At 35.3% G+C, this 8,764-nt stretch overlaps 1 pseudogene; it reads right to left on the reverse strand.

The window, feature by feature from the left end:
• Positions 1-1,352: 1,352 nt before the first annotated feature.
• On the reverse strand, positions 1,353-2,584 carry LOC134248207 (uncharacterized; annotated as a pseudogene).
• Positions 2,585-8,764: the final 6,180 nt, after the last annotated feature.

Genomic DNA, 8,764 nt, shown 5'->3' on the forward strand with positions numbered 1-8,764 from the left:
GAGAAGTTGGCAGAGACAATTGCCAGGAAGTTCTATATCATCTGACGAAAGGTGAGTATGAAAGGAAAAAGGTGTTTTCTGAAGTTTATGATGTTTGTGTGGGGAGGTATGTTTTACAGATTGTCTCTATGATGGGTCAGAGGTACAATCAATAAATTATCAAGGTTCAACATTTGTTCAATATTTGATAAATTCTGGTTAATTTTGTAAATTCTGCTTAACCATGATTAATTCTGCTTTACTTTGTGATGAGTTCTGTTTTACTCCGTGATTAATCATACTTTACTCTATGATGAATTCTATACATTGTCAGGTCCTGAGACAGACTATCCCACCCTTTTACCCCTGAACAGACCCTCACTGATTTATGCCGTAGAACAACTGAGGAGGACTCCTGTGGGGTTAGACTCTACCCTGGGGAAGACCGTGCCGTACGGAGTGGCATATTCACCACGCAGGTAATATGATTGTCAGTTGATGCACCTGTTATATGATCTCACATCTGATGTTTTGGAGGTCTGTGCTTGCTCTGCTCCTATTCTGTCCTGTTTGTAGACTTTTCGTCTTGAATACTCTTCGCTGTTTGTTATCTTCATATTTTTCAACAGGTTGCATTCAACAAGAAACAAAAGAATGTGACAAATATTTTGCCAATTTTGGTTATTGTATCTATCAAACTCAACAGTAAATACCAGAGTAACTATCAGTATTTATCACTAAGAGCTAAAATAATCAACAATAACCATAATGATATCACTGTGCCAGTAATGTCAGTATTAATCAGTAAGGACAACACAGTATCAGTAATAATCCAACATTTTTAGTAATAATAATGATTCATGGCACTTTTTTCATTTGAGTAGCGCTATAATCATATTTCAGATCCATCATTAACACCGGGAGTACTTGTGAGTTGGTCTTGCAAGTTTGACCTTGCAGGTTTGACCTTGTTTCTTGCTGGTTTGACCTTTGATCTTGCAGGTCTTTACCTTTTATCTTTCAGGTTTGACCTCTGATGAGAGAGACATTTTAGAGGGGGCCTTCAGACAGGTGTCAGTGAAGGTTCTGGTAGCTACGTTCACCTTGTCCTCCGGAGGCAATCTTCCTGTCCGCCGTGTTATCATCAGGACCCCAATCTTCCACGGCAAAACCATAGACTTCCTGACATACAAGCAGATGATTGGTAGAATTTGTTAAATTCTAAATCAATTCTCTGCCTAGAGGCAATTATAAACAACACCTAACATTATTGTAAAAATGATCATAACGAAACAACACAGTTCACTCCATAACAATGTAATTCCAATAAAAATGTTTTTATACCATTTTTTTTACACATTGTGTTTCTTTCGTAATTACTTCAATTGTTTTTGATTAAAAGAAACATGGTATTTATCAATTCACTGCATGTTTATGGTGGATCTTTCACATGTATTTAATTTTCTTCACTTTACCATTGGCCCACTCTGCCACAAAGAGGTTGTCTCTGGTGTCTACACATAAACCCCATGGACGGTATAGATCACAGTTATCAATGTAACGGAGGAACTGTCCATCCTGATCTAGAATGTGGATACAGTTGTTGTAACAGTCTGCTGTCAGGATCTGGCTCTGGCTGTCTGTTGTAATGCCGTTTGGATTAAATGATCCCTTGTCAGTTGAGGGATGACCAGTGTATCTAAATTGGAGTTTTCCTGCCTGATTAACCACCACTACTGCACGGGCTATATAGTCAGCCACACAGATATCCAGGTTCCTATTCTCACTGATGTATTTAATAGAACCAGATAAATACAGGGGTTTGCCTTCACTATCAAACTGAATGGTTTGTTTCTCTGTGGAGCCAGAGTAACGGACAACTTTTGTTTGTTTATCATCATCAGTAACCATAGTAACCAGGAGGTCACCAGAGGAGGTACAACAGACATTGTAAGGTGTCCACCCCTGTAGTCTGATCACGTTCTGTATTTGTTTATTCTTCACTATGTTTACAGTTCCTTTATCACGGTCAGTATAAACTAGATCTCCACTCCTTGTCACTGCTATGTCACACGGTATGTTCCCTGACTTGGTTTGTATTGACTTTAGTGGTTTCCCCTTGATGTTTTAGAGCTTCATGATTTTGTCATTACCACGTGTCCAGATTTCTTCATCACTGAGACAGATAACACTGTATAGTGATTTATACCCAGTGTCTGTGGTGGTGATGAGCTCTGGTTCATCAAGCAGTGGTTTGAATAGAGGACAGGATACAGCTTCTGGTGTCTTCATCGTGTAGCCATGTTCTTCTGTTGTAATGGATAATGCTGACAGAGAACCAAACATTTGAAGGAGTTGTTCTGTGTTGATCTGATGAGGAGAGAAACTTGGAAATGATACAGTGATTTTTGGAGGTAAACTTCTGAATTCAACATTCCTTGATTTGTATGCAGAGGTTAGGGAGACATCATTGGAGTCCAGTATTTTCTTCAGATCAAGTATACAGTGTTTTACATCAGATGTAATCTTTTTGATTTCATTTTCCTGTTTATTTAGAGCAGTCAAGTGTTTAGATTTCATCTCATTAATTTCAGATTTCTGTTTGTTGACAATGATGTTAATTTCTCTGTGCCAGTTTTCTCCTTCTTTGGTGACAACTGTTGTCAGTTTCTCATAATGTTTTTCTAAGTTGACCATTTCAGAGTTTAAATTTGATCTAATTTAATATGATTTTTGAACAATTAAATGATTAAATGTATGATAGCCAGATTCCCAATATGAAGCGTAGCAAATAAATTAATACAGATTTTGTCACTTATGTGATCTTAAACTTGTCTTTTTCACTTGGTGTCTTGTGCGCATACATTGTAAGTCATAAACTTTGGAATATTTTCAGCTTGTTCTGTAGAAAAACTGAATCAGATTCGACCATTTTAGTGTAGAAAGCAGCAATAAATGAAGAAGGTATTGAATTGTAAATCTTCTTATCTTTATGTCTCTGGGACCTGAGGAATGAGAATAAAACTATCTGATTTAATTCAATGTTTTTTTTCTCAAGTTTAATATTTTTCAATCTCGAATCAGGCAATTTAACTGTTCGCATAATTATATGACTGATGAACCCTCTTTGATCAAATAAAGCATAAATATTGTGTAGAATTACTATGGTGTCTACTAGGATTTGAATTTTATAATTCCTGAAATACTGTCTAGTTTGATGTATAATTTTTAATTTATTTATTCTAAAACAAAACGTTCGGTTGATTTGATAAAACGTGTGCTAAACCTGTATACACTGTATACTAATTAGAAACTCCTCAATTGGATTGTTGTTAAGTATGGTTTTTTATAAACAAAACTCAGGGGCAAAGTAAATATTGTTGGATAAAATTTTATCCATTCACACCCTTTGGGATATACACTACAGGTAAATTGGAGGTGTAATATGCTTTAAAAGGGGGCAGGGGGTCCAGGCACCTCAGGTGGAATAAGAACAAACTGTAAACAATTAATCGAATGTCAAGTGCACAATAATTATACCCCCGCAATAAAAGTTTGGGGGTATATAGGAATCACCTTGACGTCTGTCCGCCTGTCTAGCTGTCTGTCTGTCTGTGCAAACGTGTCCGGTTCATATCTTTCTTATGGAGGAATATTAGAATCTAGACCTTGACCTAAGGTAATTTGGGGAGGTGCAAGGTCACTGGAAGAAAAAATTCATAATTTGTGTCCGGTCCATATCTTTCTTATTGATAAACTTGGTAGGTTCTAATTTCACAAAATTTTCTCCTTACCTAAGGGTGTGTCATGACCTTGACGAAACATCAATTGAAGAGGTTCAAGGTAACTGGAAGAAAAATTTCATAATTCGTGTCTGGTCCATATCTTTCTTATGGATAAACTTGGTAAGTTCTCATTTAAATAAAGATTGCTCACGACCTATACATGTGTAATCACCTTGGGTCATGGTCATTTGGGAAAGTTCAAGGTCACTGGAAAAATTTTTATAATTTGTTTCCAGTCCATATCTTTCTTTATTATGGAAAAAACTTGAATCTACTACTTCACACAAACCTTGTTTATGATCTGAGGTTGTGACATGACTTTGAACCAAGGTCATTTTTGCAAATTCAAGGTCACTGACAGAAAAAGTTCATAATTTGTGTCTCGTCCGTATATTTAGTCTATTTTTTTATTAGGCTGCGCCTTCATTTCATTTAGTTTAATGTTTTAGCATTTCACTCTTCTCTTAGATCCATAAAATATTCATAATTTAGCACCTCTGAAATATCCAGCGGGGGTATTTTGTCCCGTTTGGACATTTCTAGTTTGATCAAATTTCAAGTCGTTAGTCTTAAGATACACGTGCACTTTACAAATATGCATGCATGTTTTTTGTAAATAATTCAAACTTCTGCAGAAAAATGCTTTTAATATGTTCTTTTGAACTGCTCAACTACATAATTTAACAGAGTCTTAAAATTAAAATTGAAATTTGAAATTGAAAAATTGCAAGTGTACATTTGTAGAGAAAATATCTAATCTTCGCACTGTTACAGTCCCTGAAACGTTCTACTTTCCCATTTTTCCGTTCGCTCACCGTTCGTTCACCGTTCGTTCAGCGTGCGTTCACCGTTCGCTCTTCGTTCACAGTATTGCGTTCACCGTTCACCGTGCGCTCGCGTTCACCGTTCACAAAACGTTCACCGTTCGCTCTTCGTTCCGTTTACTTTGCGTTCACCTTGCGTTCACCGTACACTTATCGTTCAGTCTTCATTGTCATTCGGAACTCCGAAGTGAAGGGACTTATCTTTTTGATGGTAAGGATTTATATGTTTTTTAATTAAATAACTTAGATATCGTGTTTGAAGAATAATTATTTCATTGCAAAAATTATTAATGATATTTCTATTTCTATTATTATAACTCAGTTGTTACTTATTTCATGAATTTTCCCTTGAAAATAATTAATACATTAAGTACCTACATGTATGTAGAACGATGCTAAAATATTAACTTTAAAAAAAGGGCAATGTACAAATGTTTCACCCACGGCATCAAATTGATGTAATTTTAAAGAGGACAAAGTATTAATGGATGTATAATAATTAATCCAAGTCTTTTACAGAATAAGAATACATAAAAAATATTTCTACAGCAACGCGTATTTAAACTACGTATAGGTTTGAGAATAATGAACAGTACTGCAAATATTCAGTTAATTAAATATCTTTAGAGATAATTAAATTGATGGTGTGGTTTTAAATTTTAGAAAAGACCAACTGTTTAAAATAGTCATTTATTAGAGAAGGAAAATTCCTTCCTTCACCGTACTTAAACATATGTTTAAAAATATGTTTCTTGCCATTCAGTATAATATAGACCCCTCCCCCGGGTGTCTTTTCTCCCGAAATAAAATTCTTATTGAGTTTTAACGGTATATTTTAATTTATATTTAATTTTTAGCTCACCTCGACGAAGTCGAGATGAGCTTATGCTATACCCCCGGCGTCGGTGTCGGCGTCAGTGTCGGCGTTAGCGTCGGCGTCCCAGGTTAAAGTTTTAGGAGCAAGTCCATTCCCAAGTAACTATTAGCCCTATCTGAACCAAACTTGCATGGATGATGCATCTAGGGATGTACACTACAAGACTTGCTTCGGATGCTGGATCTGACCTACATTTTCCAGATGAGTGACCAGGTTAAAGTTTTTGGAGCAGGTTAAAGTTTTTGGAGCAGGTCCATTCCCAAGGAATTATAAGCCCTACCCAGACCAAACTTGCATGGATGATGCATCTAGGGATGTACACTACCAGACTTGCTTCGGATGCTGGATCTGACCTACATTTTCCAGATGAGTGACCAGGTTAAAGTTTTTGGAGCAGGTCCATTCCCAAGGAACTATAAGCCCTACTCGAACCAAATTTGCATGAATGATGCATCTAGGGATGTACACTACCAAACTTGCTTCGGATGCTGGATCTGACCTACATTTTCCAGATGAGTGACCAGGTTAAAGTTTTTGGAGCAGGTCCATTCCACAGGAACTATAAGCCCTATTTGGACCAAACTTGCATGGATGATGCATCTAGGGATGGAGATTACCAGACTAGCTTCGGATGCTGGATCTGACCTATATTTACATTCCCAAGTATCTATAAGCCCTAGCTAAACTAAACTTGCATGGATGATGTATCTAGGGATGGACACTACCAGACTTGCTTCGGATGCTGGATCTGACCTACATTTTCATTCCCAAGTAACTATAAGCCCTAGCTTAACCAAACTTGCATGGATGATGCATCTAGGGATGTACACTACCAGACTTGCTTCGGATGCTGGATCTGACCTATATTTACATTCCCAAGTATCTATAAGCCCTAGCTAAACTAAACTTGCATGGATGATGTATCTAGGGATGGACACTACCAGAATTGCTTCGGATGCTGGATCTGACCTTCATTTTCATTCCCAAGTAACTATAAGCCCTAGCTCAACCAAACTTGCATGGATGATGCATCTAAGGATGGACACTATCAGACTTGCTTCGGATGCTGGATCTGACCTATATTTTTCATACAAGAGACTTGGTTAAAGTTTTGGGAACAGATCAATCCAAATGAACTTGAAGACCTTGGTATATGCAGTATTAACAGTTATGAATGTTTGTTTACACTATACATATACATATTTTTCATGCTACAGGCTTAGAAATGTGTATATTCCATGTAAGGGGTTAAACACAACTTGCAAGAATATTGTTGTTGGGATGAATACTAAATATTAAGAAAATATGATATGAGATTTGCATTACTTAAACTGATAACATTCGTCGAGGTGAGCTTTGTAATCTTTGATTACCTATGTTTATTGTAACAGAAGAAAATCAGTTTTAAAACCAACATCAAACAGTCATTAAACAATAGTATTTTTAGTATAAACTTGTGCCGACAGAAGTATTTTAAATTGGCAGGGATTATGTTTCACATTCAATTTAAAACTTAATCCTTCCAAGTATATTCGAATTATTTTTTTTTCTGCAGGAATGCAAAAATCAGATCTAGAAATGATAGGGAAAAATGTTAACATTTCTTTGAATACTAAGTGATTTTTTGCCTTCGGCATGTTCGGTGAAACGCGATTTCCACATCTCCACTATGTCGAATTATTTTGATTGACAGCACAAGAACGCTACTACAAATGTAGCACGGACTTCCTGAGAAATGTGTGAACTTGAAGATGGAAAATAAAAGCCAATGATTACTGTCAAATCGATTTGTTACTCTAAAAAAAAGATTACCTTTATTGCTTGGAATATTTAGGAAAAATAAATTGAATATGAATTTTTATTTAATACAATATATATCTGAGAATCTAGGGGGTTATCTCTCTCTCTCTCTCTCTCTCTCTCTCTCTCTCTCTCTCTCTCGTACATTTCTCTGTTCAATAAAAATTATGACAACACATAACTTATTCAGTTTTGAAAATTTAATCTACGCATGAATTACAAATAATTTGAATGCCTCTCCAACATCTTGACCGAGTATAATCACGGCCGGGAAATGTCTACAGATACATATAGAAGTTAGCGAAAATAATCGTCACAAAAGAATAAAACGCACATAAATATAGAATATTTTGCAGTAGAATTTAAATAAAAAGAGATTTTTTATGCAGTACGATAACAGTCAATGTCAACAGATAATTGTGAATTTTAAAAAAAATCCTTTATTTTACTCAAAATCGCTTTGGCACGAAAATACATGTACGGTTGTTTCAACCCCGTACAATGTAATTAATTTATTCTATAAGTAGTAGTTTTATCTTCAGAAGTCCACATTGTTTTATTAGTGAAAAGAATAAGCATACTTATTTACTATATCAATAGATTATTTTATTTTTTAACTACACGCGGTAACAAATACACAATTGACGGCGATTAAAATCATGTTATTAAAATATCGATTTAAACATAGGTATATGCAGAAAAAAATGTTTTTATTTATTTATTGATTAATTAATTAATTAATTAATTAATTTATCTAATGTTTATCTCAGAAGTAGTTTCATCTTCTAAAGTCCACATTATTTTATTAGTTTAAAGAATTAGCATAATTATTTACTATATAAGATTAATTTATTTTTTAACTACACGCGGTAACAAATACTGTACACGTTTGACGGCGATTAAAATCATGTTATTAAAATATCGATATAAAGATACGTATGTGCAGAATTTTATTTTTATTATTTATTTATTTATTCATTTATTTCCCTTTTGTTTATCTATTGTTTATTTATATTTATTTACAACATTTGAACTATAGAATAAAAGAATAATTTCAATGCAAGGAAAAGACCAAAGGCATTCCGAATAAATCGTTCATCTTGCGTTCACCGTTCACTTTGCGCTCGCGTTCGCGCTCCGTTCGCGTTCTGCGTTCACTCACCGTTCACCGTTCACACATCGTTCACCAAGTTGCGTTCACCGTTCGCACATCGTTCACTCACCGTTCGCTCTGCGTTCGTTCAGCGTTCGTTCACCGTTCAGGTGGGAAAGTAGAACGTTTCAGGGACTGTAAATGGTAATTTCGAGTTCAAAACATGGCACAGTTGTCTTCAAAATGAGTGTACAGAAAAACGAATGTAGTTCATGGTTAGCATCACGTAATCTTTTTAGCACAGAATTTTTCCAGACCATTTCTTATTATGGAGGTATGTAATGGTCTAAAATGAAGAAACTTATATAATAATTATATTCTTTTAAAATGATAATCACGTTGTTGA

Source organism: Saccostrea cucullata, unplaced genomic scaffold (assembly GCF_032062105.1).
Source record: "Saccostrea cucullata isolate Sc308-1 unplaced genomic scaffold, CSIRO_AGI_Scuc_v1 ctg1839, whole genome shotgun sequence".
In the NCBI taxonomy this organism is placed as follows: domain Eukaryota; kingdom Metazoa; phylum Mollusca; class Bivalvia; order Ostreida; family Ostreidae; genus Saccostrea; species Saccostrea cuccullata.